Below are 19,189 nucleotides of genomic sequence, written 5' to 3'. Positions count from 1 at the left end.
AATAGATCTATATGGATATATATTTTCATATTGCCATTTTTTGGCCAATCTCGAGTAATTCTCCTTTTTTCCACCAATGGTTAGACAATACGCCAAACTATTAAGATAAACCTTTCTTGTTGGGGAGGTATTTTGTGGCTAGTCGGTACATATTTGAATATAAGTTTAGAAGTGGAAAAGGGACTGACTATTGAGCTAATTATTCTCCTCTCCTTTGAAAATAGCTGTCTATTAATAAGTGTTTTTTTTTTTTTGTTTTTTTTTTAAGGTTTAGGTATCTTTGGTAAAATAACCCTTAGAGGGACTCTTTAATTAATACCGCCATCTTGTGGTGGTCTTGTGGTAATTACTATTGTGACTTTAGATGCCTTTGACTTAATGACCAGGTTTGGAAATTCTTCCATTAATATTGCCATCTTCTGGTGAATGTGTGGTAATTTAGTAATTTTTTATTTAACTATTATTTTTTATTTCCCTTTACATTGATGGAATTGCCAAGCCTTTCCTTTCTTTAATATATCCAGTCACCTGTCCTTTTAATCTAATAATGACCAGCGGTTGTGCTAAGTATTTAGCCGTTTTTTTCCCATTGAGAATAACTGCAAGTTAATTATTTGCATAAGTGGGTGGGTCTCAACCCACTATAAATAGGAAGCTGAAATGCAGTAATCTCATTGGTCCTGACAAAGCTGAGTGAGATACGCCCATCGGCGAAACGCGTTGACGTCATACGTCAGATACGTCACTTCCGGTCATGCGCACTAGGTGAAACGCACGCCGACCTACAAGGAGGCAGCCATTTCCACATGCCATGAGTTATGCAAAGGCAGTACAGGCGCCATGGAGAGGTTGGAACCCGCGATATGTCGGCTGATGGAAGCGGTGGTTCCCTTGATCAACACAGCAGTACTTATGATCATCGCTTCTCGGCCTTTTGGCTAAGATCAAGTGTAGTATCTGTTCTTATCAGTGTCCAGTGGGGGTGCTACCGACCATTCTAGTTTACGGGGATGGTTGTTGTACAGTACCCTCACTGGTATGATGGGGGTCCGGAAGGCTAGTACCGGAGGGACAGAAACCAGGGAGCGCCATGATTCGTTCTGGGGCCTTGGGAGTAATTCCTCTGGGGAGACCGGAAAGACCCAGTTCCTCCTGGTTTGAGCATGCTACCTTGGTCTGGCCTGGGGTCGGGGACGCAAAAAGTCCGCAAACTCAGTGCCCCCTGGGGAAGACGCTCTCAGGGGTGTCACTAGTAACACTTGGGTGTGGGACCCCACGGTGTGAAGATGACACATGGCCACTGTTTTTCACCTCTTTTTGCACAGCGCCCTAAGGACCAGGTCTTTTGGCTAAGTCCAGGGCAATTTTTGCTACAGGCCTCAGGGCCTGGTCTGTGCACTATTAGGCACGGTACCATTTTTTTATTTTATTCTATTTATTTAAACCACTCCCACGTTTTGTCACTTTTTGCTTTCTTATGTGTGTGTTTTTCACGGATGGAGGGTGTGGGTCCTCGGGCCTTACCTGAAGTCTAGGGGGAGGATGTGTGGCCATACGGTTCCTTCCTCCCCTGATCCCTAGGGGGTTTTCTCTTCGGGAGAACCCCCTTGCCTAGTACTGGATGTCCGGCTTCGGCTGGGCATAAGGAACGGTGGTCCACCAGGCCTTTTGGCCAGGAGGACCAAATGGGAACCTTGTCCCTGTCAGGAGCTTCGTGCCCCGGGGGATCGGGTGAACGGTCCAACCCTTTCGGGGGTAGGACAAACACACCCCTAAGTGCACGTTTTTCGTGTGTGTGTTTCTGCACTTGCACTTTTTTGCGGACACTTACGGGTTTTTACGTTATAGTTGCACGTTTGCGGACTTAAAAAAAAAAATAAAAAAAAAAAAATCTGTTCTTATCAGTGTCCAGTGGGGGTGCTACCGACCATTCTAGTTTACGGGGATGGTTGTTGTACAGTACCCTCACTGGTATGATGGGGGTCTGGAAGGCTAGTACCGGAGGGACAGAAACCAGGGAGCGCCATGATTCGTTCTGGGGCCTTGGGAGTAATTCCTCTGGGGAGACCGGAAAGACCCAGTTCCTCCTGGTTTGAGCATGCTGCCTTGGTCTGGCCTGGGGTCGGGGACGCAAAAAGTCCGCAAACTCAGTGCCCCCTGGGGAAGACGCTCTCAGGGGTGTCACTAGTAACACTTGGGTGTGGGACCCCACGGTGTGAAGATGACACATGGCCACTGTTTTTCACCTCTTTTTGCACAGCGCCCTAAGGACCAGGTCTTTTGGCTAAGTCCAGGGCAATTTTTGCTACAGGCCTCAGGGCCTGGTCTGTGCACTATTAGGCACGGTACCATTTTTTTATTTTATTCTATTTATTTAAACCACTCCCACGTTTTGTCACTTTTTGCTTTCTTATGTGTGTGTTTTTTCACGGATGGAGGGTGTGGGTCCTCGGGCCTTACCTGAAGTCTAGGGGGAGGATGTGTGGCCATACGGTTCCTTCCTCCCCTGATCCCTAGGGGGTTTTCTCTTCGGGAGAACCCCCTTGCCTAGTACTGGATGTCCGGCTTCGGCTGGGCATAAGGAACGGTGGTCCACCAGGCCTTTTGGCCAGGAGGACCAAATGGGAACCTTGTCCCTGTCAGGAGCTTCGTGCCCCGGGGGATCGGGTGAACGGTCCAACCCTTTCGGGGGTAGGACAAACACACCCCTAAGTGCACGTTTTTCGTGTGTGTGTTTCTGCACTTGCACTTTTTTGCGGACACTTACGGGTTTTTACGTTATAGTTGCACGTTTGCGGACTTAAAAAAAAAAAAAAAAAAAGCAGTACTTATGATCATCGCTTCTCGGCCTTTTGGCTAAGATCAAGTGTAGTATCTGTTGTCCCCTCCCCCCCCCCCCCCGCACACCCGATGCCTATTGTGAATCGTGATTTTCAGTTTATCGTTTTTCTGCATGACATAGTGACTAGGAAATGTATATTGTATTAGGATGCTACAGTTTTTGGGGTAAGCGGCGTCATGCAGGACGTGGTGGTCCGGGGGATTCATCCTCCGCGCACATCACGTCAGGCATCATACCGCTGAGCGAATGTATTTATTTCTGAATGTATTTATCGTATGATTGGAACTGTATTGCAATGTGGTGCGCTGCGTCGCTGTACAGGGTGAGATGTACCCCGATTACACGTAACATGTTGTTTTTGATGCTTCTGCAATAAAAGTATCTTTTCAATCAAAAAAATCTGTTCTTATCAGTGTCCAGTGGGGGTGCTCCCGACCATTCTAGCTTTGCGGGGATGGTTGTTGTATAGTACCCTCACTGGTATGATGGGGGTCTGGATGGCTATTACGGGGGGAACAGAAACCGGGGAGCGCCACAAGTTAAGCTGGGGCCCTGGGAGTAATTCCCCTTTGGAACATCTGAAGGACCCAGTACCTCCTGATTTGGATGGATCTACCTTGGTCTGGCCAGGGGCTGGGAAGGCAGAGAGTCCGCAAACTAGGTGCCCCCTGAGTAGTCGCCTCAGGGGTGCTCTGAGTAGCACTTGGGTGTGGGACCCCACGTTGTGAATGAGCACATGGTCACCGAGTTTAAACACTTTTTGCACTGCGCCTCTAGGACCGGGCCTTTTGGTCAAGTTCTGGGCAATTTTTTTGCTACAGGCCTCAGGGTCTGGTCAGTGCACAATTTGGGCACGACACTTTTTATTATTTTTATAGATTTATTTAATTATTTATTTATTTATTTTTCCTTCACCCCACGTTTGTCACTTTTTACTTTTGTGTGTGTTTTTCACAGGATGGAGGGTGTGGGTCCTCGGGCCTGCCCTGAAGTCTAGGGGGAGGATGTGTGGCCATACGGTTCCTTCCTCCCCTGTCCCTAGGGGGTTTTCTCTTCGGGAGAACCCCCTGGCCTAGTACTGGATGTCCGGCTTCGGCTGGACATAAGGAACGGTGGTCCACCAGGCCTTTTGGCCAGGAGGAGCAAATGGGAACCCTGTCCCTGTCAGGAGCTTCGTGCCCCGGGGGATCAGGGTAGCGGTCCAACCCCTTCGGGGGTAGGACAAAGCACACCCTTAAGTGCACTTTTTCGTGTGGTGTTTTGCACTTGCACTTTTTTGTGAACACTTACGGGTTTTTTTCGTTATAGTTGCACGTTTGCGGACTTAAAAAGCAGTACTTATGATCGCTTCTCGGCCTTTTGGCTAAGATCAAGTGTAGTATCTGTTCTTATCAGTGTCCAGTGGGGGTGCTCCCGACCATTCTAGCTTTGTGGGGATGGTTGTTGTATAGTACCCTCACTGGTATGATGGGGGTCCGGAAGGCTGGACCAGAGGGACAGAAACCAGGGGGCGCCACGATACGCTCTGGGACCTTGGGAGTAATTCCTCTGGGAAAGCTGGAAAGACCCAGTACCTCCTGATTTGGACGGATCTACCTTGGTCTGGCCTGGGGCTGGGGACGCAAAAAGTCCGCAAACTCAGTGCCCCCTGGGGAAGACGCTCTCAAGGGTGTCACTAGTAACACTTGGGTGTGGGACCCCACGGTGTGAAGATGACACATGGCCACTGTTTTTCAACTCTTTTTGCACAGCGCCCTAAGGACCAGGTCTTTTGGCTAAGTCCAGGGCAATTTTTGCTACGGGCCTCAGGGCCTGGTCTGTGCACAATTCGGCACGGTACCACTTTTTTATTTTTTTCTTTACTTTATCTTTACCTTATTTATTATGCACTCCCACGTTTTGTCACTTTTTACTTTACTTATGTGTGTGTTTTTCACGGATGGAGGGTGTGGGTCCTCGGGCCTTACCTGAAGTCTAGGGGGAGGATGTGTGGCCCTACGGTTCCTTCCTCCCCTGATCCCTAGGGGGTTTTCTCTTCGGGAGAACCCCCTTGCCTAGTACTGGATGTCCGGCTTCGGCTGGGCATAAGGAACGGTGGTCCACCAGGCCTTTTGGCCAGGAGGACCAAATGGGAACCGTGTCCCTGTCAGGAGCTTCGTGCCCGGGGGATCGGGTGAACGGTCCAACCCTTCCGGGGGTAGGACAAACACACCCCTAAGTGCACTTTTTCGTGTGGTGTTCGCACTTGCACATTTTTTGTGATCACTTACGGGTTTTTCGTTGTAGTTTGCACGTTTGCGGACTTAAAAAAAAAAAAAGCAGTACTTATGAAGGTTTTCCTTTTTCTACTACCCATTGCACAGGTGGTGAGTGGACTGTCACAGGACATTAGATAAAAGGTCCCTTGCGATTTGTATTGCAATATACGTCTACCATAGAGTGAAAGCTCTCACAAGTGACTATCTTCATATTGTTTGTCTTATTACAGGATGGGGACATTATGGTGCTTTTTATAGAAACAAGGCATGCCACACACATGTCAACAGGCGGAAGATTCACTGGGCCTTATCTTGTTTCCAACAAAAAAGTGGTTTGCAGTCCACATGCTGTGGTGAAGAAACCATTTAAAGCAGATTTCTGCTATTGGCATCTATCTTTCCATCAAGGCAACAACAGGGACTCTTTTCATTATAAGAATCCTCTGAATCAGTCACGTTTATCATATATTAATGGGCCCCAACCACTTGTGCTGGTATAGGGCTGTACTGCATTATTTATGTTATATCCATCTATTGCCTATTTTAGGCTTATGGTTATGCCTCTCATTTGACGAATACTGTGCTCGCTGTATTGCATGCATGTGATATGATATACCCTCGGCATAATTTTTGGAAACCCCCCCCACTATATGGGGTATGACCTATATAAGTTATGACATATGTCTATATATATAGCATGTGACACTGTATACCTATGGTATAATTTTTGCATACACCTCCTTTTGGAAGTGTTACCTATGTGCCAGTGCTGCAAGGACTATAGACTATTGTGGTCATAGCCTTTGTAGCACATTTATCCAGACCGGTCTTGGTGTGATTTTATATGGTTTTAGGTCTGTGTGTATTGTCTCATACTGAGGTGATGGTAAACCAGGGCGACTGCCCTTATGTCAAATATTCATGTCTAATAAAGCATATTTTTTGGAAATTATTCTGAGTATCACATTCTGTTCATAATGTAGCTGCTTTTCTGTGAATCTCTTTTCACAAACCTTTTTTTCTGCCCTTCACCAGGGCCCCTGATGGTGGGGATGGACTTGACGCAGCCAGGAACCAGGTCGCGGCTCGAGACACCCCGGCTGCGGTAATGGCCGCCGCTGCCAACAACGGGACAACAGGACAAAACAGTAGACAGAGAATCACAGGTCACGGGCCGGGTTCAGCAACGGAAGGTCAGATCGAAGGAAAACACAAAGAATGGTCTAGTCACAAGCCGAGTCAGATACCAGAAGAGTCACGAGAGTAAACACAGAGTTGTAGCGACACAAGACACAAGTGCAAAGAGCATGTGCGGATCACAGGCTTATATGTACTCAGCCACACTCCTCTGGGGGATGGACCTCAGAGACCTAAAGGCATAAAAGTCCCCCACCATGCTCTGCAGAAACCCAAGATGGATGCCAGTACATGAAGCCGCACAGTCTCTGGGAAAAGGTAGGACCTTGACAATATGTTCATTGGCAAACTTCAGATGGGACTGTACATGTGACTTCTTGAGGAGCGGGACCTTGTGGGTGCTGCAGGATTTCAATCCATGGTGGCATTTTGTGTTACCAATGGTTTGTTTGGTGACGGCGGTCCCAACTGCCTTGAGGTCATTCACAGGCTCCTACCGTGCAGTTCTGGGCTGATCCCTCACTTTTCCCATCATCACCCTTACCCCATGAGGTGAAATCTTGCATGGAGCTCCAGACCGAGGGCATGGGATAAGGATGATGATGGGAAAAGTAAGGGACGGTTATTTTGTATTTCTTCCATTTGCGAATAATCACTCCAACAGTTGTCTCCTTCTCACCAAGCTTCTTGCTGATGGTCTTGTAGGCCATTCCAGCCTTGTGCAGGTCTACAATATTGTCCCTGATGTCCTTTGACAGCTCTTTGGTCTTGCCAATGATGGTGAGGTTTGAATGGAAGAATGAGATTCTGTGGACAGGTTTCTTTTATACACATAATGAGTTGTCATTAGGAGCACCTTCTTAAATTGACAGGACTAATCTGTGTACCACATGAGCACACAGCCAGCCTGTGGGAGCCAGAATTATTGTTGGTTGGTAGGGGGTCAAATATTTATTTTACTCACTGAACTAGAACTCAATTTATAACATTTGTGTCGTGTGTTTTTTCAGTTTTTTTGCTATTTGGCGCTGCATTATTTAACTGACAATTTTGCGGTCATGCAACGCTGTACATATATGAAATGTATGTCATTTTTTTCCACACAAATAGAGATTTCTTTTGGTGATAGTTGATCGCCACTGGGTTTTTATATTTTTTGCGCTATTAAAAAAAAAGCCTGAAAATTTTGAACAATTAAAATATTTTTTATTTTCTGCTATAAAACATATCCGATAAAAATTAAAAAAATCTAATTTCTTCATAAATTTAGGCCAATATGTATTCTGCTATATGTCTTTAGTAAAAAAATCCCAATAAACATATACTGATTGGTTTGAGCAAAAAAGGTATAGCATCTACAAACTATGATATATATGCACTGGAGTTTTTTTTGTCATATACAGTGCGTCCAGAACAGGGGCGGACTGACCATTTGGAAACTCGGGCACTGCCCGAGGGCCCGGGGTCAGTAGGAGGCCCCATGAGATGCCCCTGGTACCTTTTTCATAGGCTTTTTTGAGTTTGGGCAAGGACACAGGGGCCCCATGATCCCCTCTTGCCCGGGGGCCCCATGAGTTGTCAGTCCGCCCCTGGTCCAGAAAGTATTCACAGCGCTTAACTTTTGCCACATTTTGTTCTGTTACAGCCTTATTCCAAAATGGATCAAATTCATTTTTTTCCTCAACATTCCACAAACAATACCCCAAAATAACAACGAGAAAGAAGTTTGTCTTGAAATCTTTGCAATTTATTAAAAATAAAAAAACAATAAAAAACACATGTACATAAGTATTCCCAGCCTTTGCCATGACCCTGAAAATTGAGCTCTGGTACATCCTGTTCCCACTGATCATCCTTGAGATGTTTCCATAACTTGATTGGAGTCCACCTGTGGGAAATTCAGTTGATTGGACATGATTAGGAAAGGCATAAACCTGTCTATATAAGATCCCACAGGTAACAGTGCATGTCAGAGCACAAACCAAGCCAAGAAGTCCAAGGAATTGTCTGTAGACCTCCGAGACAGGAATGTATCAAGGCACAGATCTGGGGAAGGGTACAGAAAAATTTCTGCAGCATTGAAGGTCCCAATGAGCACAGTGGCCTCCATCATCCGTAAATGGAAGAAGTTTGGAACCACCAGGAATCTTCCTAGAGCGGGCCGCCTGGCCAAAATGAGCAATCGAGGGAGAAGGGCCTTAGCCAGGGAGGTAACCAAGCACACGATGGTCACTCTGAAAGAGCTCCAGCTTTTCTCTGTGGAGAGAGGAGAATCTTCCAGAAGAACAATCATCTTTTCAGCACTCCAACAATCAGACCTGTATGGTAGAGTGGCCAGATGGAAGCCACCCCTCAGTAAAAGGCAAATGGCAGCCCACCTGGAGTTTGCCAAAAGGTAGCTGAGGGACACTCAGACCATGAGAAACAAAACTCTCTGGTCTGATGAAACAAAGATTGAAGTCTTTGACCTGGATGCCAAGCATCATGTCTGGAGAAAACCAGCCACCGCTCACCACCTGGCCAATACTATCCCTACAGTGAAGCATGGTGGTGGCCGCATCATGATGTGGGGATGTTTTTCAGCGTCAGGAACTGGGATCGAAAGAAAGATGAATGCAGCAATGTACAGAGACATCCTTGATGATATCCTGTTCCAGAGCGTTCTAGACCTTAGACTGGGGTGATGGTTCATCTTTCAACAGGACAATGACCCTAAGCACACAGCCCACATAACAAAGGAGTGGCTACGGACCAACTCTGAATGTCCTGGAGTGGCCCAGCCAGAGAACAGACCTTTTACCCAATTGAACATCTCTGAAGAGATCTGAAAATGGCTGTGCACCGACGCTCCCCATCCAACCTGATGGAGCTTGAGAGGTCCTGCAAAGAAGAATGAGAGAAATTGCCCAAAAATAGGTGTGCCAAGCTTGTAGCATCATACTCCAAACGACTTGAGGCTGGAACTGGTGCTAAAGGGGCTTCAACAAAGTATGGAGTCAAGGCTGGGAATACTTATGTACATGGGGGGGGGGTTTTCGTTTTTTTATTTTTAATAAATTGCAAAGATTTCAAAACAAACTTCTTTCACGTTTTCATTATGGGGTATTGTTTGTAAAATGTTGAGGAAAAAAATGAATTTAATCCATTTTGGAATAAGGCTGTACCATAACAAAATGTGGCAAAAATTCTACGCTGTGAATACTTTCTGGATGCACTGTACTAGTAATGTCAGTGATCAGCAAATTATAGCGGGACTGTGATATTGTGGCGGACAATCTGACACTAACTGACACTTTCTAGGAACCAGTGACACTAATACAGTGATCAGTGCCTAAAATATACACTGTCACTGTACTAACGACACCGGTTGGGAAGGGATTAAACATCTAGGGCGATCTAAGAGTTAATTGTGTTCCTAGCCAGTGTTTATGTGTACACAGCACATCACCGCTGACAGGACCTTGTTTACATGGGCAGAGCTGTGTTCTGTCTCTCTTCTCGCCAATCAGCGTGTGCCGGTGGTCATCCATTGGCTGGCACACGCTGATCGTCTTCTGCCGTAACTAATCACAGCAGATGCGGCGCGCTGGGAGCAAGCGCGTGTGCGCGCCCCCTAAACCAGGGATTGCAAGCACGTATATATGTGTGATTTTGCACACAACGGCGCCCTGTAGCAGTACATCTGCTATAGGACTGTCCCTAACTAGATAAGTACCTGAAATAAAAAAAAGAAATCAATAACGATAGACAACCAGATAATTGCAAGGGGTTCACATACTTTTTCTTGCCAATCTTATATACAGTATATACACTTTTGTTAGCTAAAACTGAAATATTACATAAACATATTTATGTTGGGGGTTAAGAATATGCATGCATCATACATACTGGGGGGGGGAGGTACAACTGGGGAATCAATGGTGGAGAAGGATCTGGGGGTTCTGGTAGATCACAAGCTTAATAATGGCATGTATTACAAGAGGTATAGACTCCAGAGAGAGATATCATATTCCCCCCCCCCCCCGATACAAATCATTAGTAATACCTCATCTGGAATATGCAGTTCAGTTTTGGGCTCCAATTCACAAAAAGAACATTGGGGAACTGGAGAAAGTACAGAGAAGGAAAACCAAACTGATACGAGGCATGGAGGAGATCAGCTGTGAGGAAAGATTAGAGGAACTGAATGTATTCTCTACTGAGAAGAGGAGATTAAGGGGGGATATGATCACCATGTATAATACATAAGGGGGGATATGATCTCCATGTATAATACATAAGGGGGGATATGATCACCATGTATAATACATAAGGGGGGATATGATCACCATGTATAATACATAAGGGGGGGATATGATCACCATGTATAATACATACAGTTGTGACCAAAATTATTCAACCCCCACTGAAATTGAGTGTTTTGGCCAGTTTGACATTGCTTTTGATCATTCAGTCATCTTGCTTACATTTACATTAAAGAGGCACTTGTAGGTCAGACAAATATAACATAACAGTTATAATGAAATAACCACAAATGTCTTTTCTGTGCTCACAGCATTATCAGTTTTATTCAACCCCCAAGTGACATTCAATCTTAGTACTTAGTACAGCATCCTTTTACAGTTATAACAGCTTTTAAACGTGAAGCATAGCTTGACACAAGTGTCTTGCAGCGATCTACGGGTATCTTCGCCCATTCTTCATGGGCAAAGGCCTCCAGTTCAGTCACATTCTTAGGCTTGCGCACTGCAACTGCTTTCTTTAAGTCCCACCAGAGGTTCTCAATCGGATTTAAGTCTGGTGACTGCGATGGCCACTCCAAAATGTTCCAGCCTTTCCTCTGCAACCATGCTCTAGTGGACTTGGAGGTATGCTTGGGATCATTGTCCTGTTGAAAGGTCCAACGTCTCCCAAGCCTCAGGTGTGTGACGGACTGCATCACGTTTCCATCCAATATCTCCTGGTACTGAAGAGAATTCATGGTACCTTGCACACGCTGAAGCTTCCCTGTACCTGCAGAAGCAAAACAGCCCCAAAGCATGATTGACCCTCCACCATGCTTCACAGTAGGCAAGGTGTTCTTTTCATCATAGGCCTTGTTCTTCCTCCTCCAAACATAGCGTTGATCCATGGGCCCAAACAGTTCTAATTTTGTTTCATCAGTCCACAGAACACTATCCCACAACTTTTGTGGTTTGTCCACATGGCTTTTGGCATACTGCAGTCGACTCTTCTTATTCTTTGGAGACAGCAAGGGGGTACGCCTGGGAGTTCTGGCACGGAGGCCTTCATTACGCAGTGTGCGTCTTATTGTCTGGGCTGAAACTTCTGTACCCACATCTGACAAATCTTTTCTCAGTTCCTCAGCAGTCACACGGGGACTTCTCTCCACTCTACGCTTCAGGTAGCGCACAGCAGTCGAAGTCAGCATCTTCTTTCTGCCACGACCAGGTAGCGTTTCAACAGTGCCCTTTGCCTTGAATTTGCGAATGATGCTTCCTAAGGTGTCTCTTGGTATGTTTAACATCTTTGCAATCTTCTTATAGCCATTGCCCTTCCTGTGAAGAGAAATCACCTCTTCTCTTGTCTTCCTGGACCATTCTCTTGCCTTCACCATGTTTGTAACCACACCAGTAAATGTCTAGAAGGAGCTGAGTATCACAGTCATTTTAAAGCTGCCTAATTGGTGCTTATTATGCTTGATTGCTGCTCGGTGACATCCACAGGTGTTTTCAATACCTGATGGAAAGCACCTGTATGAACCTCTGTTCTTCAGAGTGGTAGTCTTTAAGGGGTTGAATAATTGTGGCAATGAAGAAACCACATAAGAACCATTTACTACTGTATTACATAAACAATTGATGTCATTTTAGTTGCATTTGGGTAGTTACAACGTCCTTGTAGGATTTGATTCTGAATACAATTCCAAATGTACACTATAGTCCCTAAACCCCTTTACAGCATTGGGGGTTGAATAATTTTGGTCACAACTGTAAGGGGGGATATGATCTCCATGTATAATACATAAGGGGGGATATGATCTCCATGTATAATACATAAGGGGGGATCTGATCTCCATGTATAATACATAAGGGGGGATATGATCTCCATGTATAATACATAAGGGGGATATGATCTTCATGTATAATACATAAGGGGGGATATGATCTCCATGTATAATACATAAGGGGGGATATGATCTTCATGTATAATACATAAGGGGGGATATGATCTCCATGTATAATACATAAGGGGGATATGATCTCCATGTATAATACATAAGGGGGGATATGATCTCCATGTATAATACATAAGGGGGGATATGATCTCCATGTATAATACATAAGGGGGGATATGATCTCCATGTATAATACATAAGGGGGGATATGATCTTCATATATAATACATAAGGGGGGATATGATCTCCATGTATAATACATAAGGGGGATATGATCTCCATGTATAATAAATAAGGGGGTATATGATCACCATGTATAATACATAAGGGGGGGATATGATCTCCATGTATAATACATAAGGGGGATATGATCTCCATGTATAATACATAAGGGGGGATGTGATCTCCATGTATAATACATAAGGGGGGGTATGATCTCCATGTATAATACATAAGGGGGGATATGATCTCCATGTATAATACATAAGGGGGGGATATGAGCTCCATGTATAATACATAAGGGGGGGATATGATCTCCATGTATAATACATAAGGGGGATATGATATCCATGTATAATACATAAGGGGGGATATGATCTCCATGTATAACACATAAGGGGGGATATGATCTCCATGTATAATACATAAGGGGGAGATATGATCTCCATGTATAACACATAAGGGGGGATATGATCTCCATGTATAATACATTAGGGGGGGGATATGATCTCCATGTATAACACATAAGGGGGGGATATGATCTCCATGTATAATACATAAGGGGGGGATATGATCTCCATGTATAATACATAAGGGGGGATATGATCTCCATGTATAATACATAAGGGGGGATATGATCTCCATGTATAATACATAAGGGGGGGATATGATCTCCATGTATAATACATCAGTGGTTCATATAATGAACTCGGTGTAGAGTTATTCCCCCTGAGGTCATCACAGAGGACAAGGGGGCGCTCTTTACGTCTGGAGCAGCTGTCCTGGGAGTGGTGGACGAAGGTCAGCTCTTAGCTCAAGCAGGAACTGAGTGTGCAGGGAGAAGCACCAAAAGTAGAAAATATGACATCCAGGATTATTTTTATACTGATTCTTATAGCCTACTTGTGTACCACGTCCCTACTTGTGTACCATGTCCCTACTTGTGTACCATGTCCCTTCTTGTGTACTATGTCCCTACTTGTGTACCGCATCCCTACTTGTGTACCACGTCCTTACTTGTGTACCGCATCCCTACTTGTGTACCACATCCCTACTTGTGTACCATGTCCCTTCTTGTGTACCACGTCCCTACTTGTGTACCACGTCCCCAATTTTGTACCACTTCTATACTTGTGTACAACATCCCTACTTGTATACCACATCCCTACTTGTGTACCATGCCCTTAATTGTGTACCATGTCCCTACTTGTGTACCACTTCCCTACTTGTGTACCATGTCCCTATTTATACAGCCAATACTAGCCTTCACAGCCCCCATCATCCCCAGCAGGGGTACTATACAGCCAACCATCCTCGCCAAGAAGCAAGAATGACGGCGGAGCACCCCTACTGGACAATGACAGATTTTTTTTTTGTTATTCTTTTATTAGAAAATGTTTGTAAAAAAACATTCCGTTTATACAATCACGCAAAAAAAAGTTCCAAGATACAATCACAGAAACAAAAATCAAGTTCTATCACTAAAGCAAAAATATAGTACATAGTAACAAAAAACAGCAATTTGCAAAAGAAGCAGGAATATGCAATTATAGTCATTGCATTTTTGTTTTTTTTTTTCAAATACACACACAAAGAAATAAAACAATTTATGAAAAAAACAATATCTGCAATTCTTGTCTTCATTGCATTTTGAAACTCTGTATTTATTTTTCAGGTTTCTTCCAGATTTCTTCCACAAGGAACATAAGAAATTCAAATAAGAAAAACATGTGTCTATCCCTAACCATTAGACATAAGACACCTAAACTTTCCCTAAACTTATCCCACTCCCATCCACCATTTTTGTGCCGCCTGAGAAATGAAAAACAAAAGGCAATAGAGACATGCTCAGATTTTAGAACTCACGAACCTTGTCCCTTTCAGGAGCTTCGTGCCCCGGGGGATCAGGGTAGAGGTCCATCCCCTTCGGGGGAAGGACAAAGCACACCCCTAAGTGCACTTTTTCGTGTGGTGTTTTGCACTTGCACTTTTTATGTGAACACATACGGGTTTTTCGTTTTTCGCAGGTTTGCGGACTAAAAAAAAAAAAAAATACTGTGATATCGTCAAGAGGACGGTGGAGGACTTTAATCAACTGGAGGCATCTATAGCGGATGGTGAGGTCCTTAGAGCCATACAAGGCATGGCTAACAATAAGACGCCGGGTAAGGATGGTTTACCGGCAGAATTCTACGCTAAGTTGTGGCATATAATTGGGAAGGTGGTATGTGAGGTGGTGCGTTGTGAGGAAGGAAGAATGAGTGGTTCTACGAGAGAGGGTGTGATCACCTTGGTCCCGAAAGGGGGCGATGGCAAGGATATGAGGATATGAGGAACTGGAGGCCCATTACTCTCCTGAATGCAGATTATAAGATCTTGGCCAAAGTGATTGCAAATCGGATAAGGGAGGTGGCGGGCAAGCTGATAGGGGAATACCAAGTTCGTGAGGTCCCCGAGAGGAGGATAGCGGAGAACTTGACCCTTTTGAGGGATATGATATTCTATGCACGTTCGCACAATAGCCCGTTGATAGTGGAGAGCATAGATTTGGAGAAAGCCTTTGATAAGGTTTCTCACGCCTCCCTGTGACAGGTCCTTGCTAGCATGGGGCTTCCGCCTGGGATGATTAGGGTTGTGAAAGGGTTGTTCCATAATATCTCTAGTCAGGTCTTGCTGAATGGTCAGTTGTGTGAACCCTTTCCGGTTCATTCTGGTGTGAGGCAGGGTTGTCCGTTGTCTCCCCTGGCCTTTATTGCGGTAGTAGAGCCTTTGTTGAAAAATATTCAATGCGATAAGGCCTGCAAGGGCTTTGTGGTTCCCGGTTGCGGGGGACAAGTCTTTAGTGTATATGGACAACATTGTGATTGTGGCTACGTCACAGAGAGATCTGGATAGAGCCGGATTACATCTTAGGATCTTTTGTGGCATGGCGGGGATGTCAGTTAATTGGAAAACGAGCCAGCTCTGTCAGTTGGGCTGGGAGATTCATATTAAGGTGGATGGAATCCAGGTGGTAGAGGAGGTCAAAATCTTGGGATTGCATTTTGATGGAAGGCTCGACGGGGTGCCTAGTTTTGAAGCGATGTCAGCGAAGGTGGCTAATAAACTTAGTTTTTGGAAGTTGCGGGACCTCTCCTTGAGGTGGAAGATATTGGTCATCAAAGCGGTGATTTTGCCACTGATACTGTACCTGTGTGTAGTTTTACCTCCTAGAATGCAGTGGGTGCAGAAAGTTGAGAGGGAGCTCTTTATCTTCCTGTGGGGATCATGAATGGAGAAGGCTGCTCAGGAGGTGTTGATGAAGAGGGAGGAGAGAGGGGGGCTTGGATTCCCCAATGTAGATCTTTTCCTTAAGCTCCACTATCTACTTCTAGTTAAAATATGGTGGCAGTAAGGCAGCATTCATGGCGAGGTACTTAGGCGGGTGGAAGTTTGTCAGATGGAAGTGGGTCAAGAAGGACTTAACTCTGGTGGTGGCCCCTGCCTACTTGTGTCTGGAGCCCATTAGGAGACAGTTGAAAGTGGAGGACCTTGGGCTTGCTGAGATAGCCAAAGGGCTAATCTTAAGGAGGTTGGAAGGGTTGGAGACCGTGTGTCCTGTAGCAAGTCTAAGCTCGGCGCAGTCTGCTTTGACGTGGAGGAGGATGAAGGAAGTTGGGGTTTATAACAGGAAAAGAGACATCACCTGGATGACCTTGCAGGGGTGCCTCCCGACCAGGGTCTTCCAGAAAAGACGAGACCTGTGCAGGTCGGAGAAATGCCCAAGGGATGGATGTGGCGGTCCTGAGTATCTAAGTCACGTGTTCTTTTTTTGTCCTTTTGCTGCACAGGTACGCAAACTTTTTCGTCCTTTTCTGTTGACAGTGCTGGGCCAGAGGATCCTGGTGTCATGTTTTTTTACATCTGCGTGGGTGTCAGGAGGGGAGGTAAGGACCTCTTGGATATTTTTAGCTATTTTCAGAGAGGCCATATGGGATGCCCGGAATCTGTTGGTGTTCAAGAAGGAGGAGCTGGCACCCCATGTTGTAGTCAAGCTGATACTAGCTAGGCTATATACTGCCTACATGTTTGACGTGTATAGAGTTGGGAGAATGGAGGCAGATAAGTTGTGGAAGGTGGAGGAATGGAGTCAGTTAATTGTTTATTGAGGTAGGTTTGCGTGGTTCTTATTTTCCAAAATGATGTGATAACTGCGACCCTAGACCTTTGGTTGATGAAGGTATATTATGGTGGTTTTAACGCAGTCGTAACTGATGGAAAAAAAAATCTGTTCTTATCAGTGTCCAGTAGGGGTGCTCCACCATCATTCCTGCTTGCAGGGATGATCGGTTGTACAGTACTCCTGCTGGTAGGATGGGGGTCCTGATGGTTAGTACAAGTTGGAACAGAAACCGAGGCGCCCACATGCTGCTGGGGCCCGGGAGTAACTCCCTCTGGAAAACCGGAGGGGCCCAGTTCCTCCTGGTGTGAATGGATCTACCTTGTCTGGCCAGGGATCGGGGAGGCAGAAAGTCCGCGAACCAGTGCCCCCTGAGAGTGGTCGCCTCAGGGGTGCTCTTAGTAACACTTGGGTGTGGGACCCCAATGTGTGAAAAGTGCACATGGTCACTGTTTCTAACACTCTTCCTGCACTGCGCCTTTTAGGGCTGGGCCTTTTGGCTAAGTCCAGGGCAGTTTTTTTGCTACAGGCCTCAGGGCCTAGCCAGTGCACAATTGCACGGCCACTTATTTATTTAATTCATTTTTACCTCCCACGTTTGTCACTTTTTCACTTTTGTGCGTGTTTTTTTTTCTCACAGGATGGTAGGGTGTGGGTCCTCAGGCCTACCCTGAAGTCTAGGGGGAGGATGTGCGGCCTTTTGCTTCATTCCTCACCTGTCCCTAGGGGGTTTTTCTTTTCGGGAGAGCCCCCTTTCCAAGCACTTGGTGGCTGGCTTAGGCTAGCCACAAAGAAAGAGGTCCACAAGGCCTTTTGGCTAAGAGGACCACATGCGAACCTTAGTCCCTATCAGGAGCTTCGTGCCCCGGGGGATCAGGGTAGAGATCCTACCCCTTTGGGGGGTGGACAAACCACACCCCTAAGTGCACTTTTTGTCTTCGTTTTGCACTAGCACATTTTTTGTTCACTTACGGGTTTTCGTTTTTCGCACGTTCGCGGACTTAAAAAAAATAAATAAATAAAACTGGATTAGAACACTCTCCCTAATGTTCCAGATGTCAGACTTTTCCTGAGTGTAATACTCCTCACAGCCAATAGATGGCAGACTTCTCCTGATTATAGCACTTCATCGCAGCCACTAGATGGCAGACTTTTCCTGAGTGTAGTACTCCTCGCAGCCAATAGATGACAGACTTTTCCTGAGTGTAGTACTCCTCGCAGCCATTAGATGGCAGACTTTTCCTGAGTGTAGTACTCCTCGCAGCCATTAGATGGCAGACTTTTCCTGAGTGTAGTACTCTTCAAGGACACTAGATGGCAGACTTTTCCTGAGTGTAGTACTCCTCACAGCCACTAGATGTCACACTTTCCTGAGTGTAGCACTTCATTGCAGCAACTAGATGTCACACTTTTCCTGCAGGTAGTACTTCATCTTAGCCAATAGATAGCAGACTTTTCCTGAGTGTAGTACTCCTCACAGCCATTAGACGGCAGACTTTTCCTGAGTGTAGTACTCCTCACAGCCACTAGATGGCAGACTTTTCCTGAGTGTAGTACTCCTCACAGCCACTAGATGTCACACTTTCCTGAGTGTAGCACTTCATCACAGCCACTAGATGTCACACTTTTCCTGCAGGTAGTACTTCATCTCAGCCAATAGATGGCAGACTTTTCCTGAGTGTAGTACTCCTCCTAACCACTTTTCCTGAGTGCAAATTTGCATACATTTGAGTAATCCCACACTTTTTGAGGGCTGAGCCAAACAGAAAAGTATGAAAATTAGGTTAACTATGGTCCTTTGCAATTGGATCAGAACACTCTTCCTAATGCAGGCCATAGATGGGGAGAAAAACTGCAGATTTTTCTTTTAAAAAACGAAAAATCGGTTGTTCAAGTGGCCGACGTTACCATCAATGGTAAAAAAAAATTGGCCGATTTTCTACCCGTCTAGAGCCGGCAAAAAGTGTCCCTGCAGAGAGCTCTGCTATTTCTTTGACAGTTCTCTGACAGTTCCTTGACATTTATAGAAGTTGCAACAATGTATCTATTTGTTTCCATTTAGGATACAGATGTTTTTATTCGGAAACAAATAGATACAATGTTTCAACCGCTGTAAATGTCAAGGAACTGTCAGAGAACTGTCAGAAATAGCGGAGCTCTCTGCAGAGACACTTTTTGCTGGACTGGAATTCTTCTTATTTTCATCCTTCTTCTTCTTCTTCTTCTTCTTCTTCTTCATCCTCATCCTCTTCTTCTTCTTCTTCATCCTCATCCTCCTCCTCTTCTTCTTCTTCTTCATCCTCATCCTCTGCTTCTTCTTCTTCTTCTTCATCCTCATCTTCATCCTCATCCTCTTCTTCTTCATCCTCATCCTCTTCTTCATCCTCATCCTCTTC

At 45.3% G+C, this 19,189-nt stretch overlaps 3 pseudogenes; all 3 read left to right on the top strand.

The window, feature by feature from the left end:
- Window positions 1-918: 918 nt before the first annotated feature.
- On the top strand, window positions 919-1,033 carry LOC149439001 (U2 spliceosomal RNA; annotated as a pseudogene).
- Window positions 1,034-2,836: 1,803 nt separating this feature from the next.
- LOC149439000 (U2 spliceosomal RNA) lies at window positions 2,837-3,003 on the top strand (annotated as a pseudogene).
- A 1,182-nt stretch (window positions 3,004-4,185) lies between these two features.
- LOC149438999 (U2 spliceosomal RNA) lies at window positions 4,186-4,301 on the top strand (annotated as a pseudogene).
- The last annotated feature ends 14,888 nt before the right edge of the window (window positions 4,302-19,189 follow it).

Source organism: Staurois parvus, unplaced genomic scaffold, assembly GCF_062004578.1.
Source record: "Staurois parvus isolate SC_StPar_1 unplaced genomic scaffold, SC_StPar_1.0 ptg001167l, whole genome shotgun sequence".
Lineage (NCBI taxonomy): Eukaryota > Metazoa > Chordata > Amphibia > Anura > Ranidae > Staurois > Staurois parvus.
Note: the sequence above shows the minus strand (reverse complement) of the source record. Positions and strands in the feature narration are given on the sequence as shown.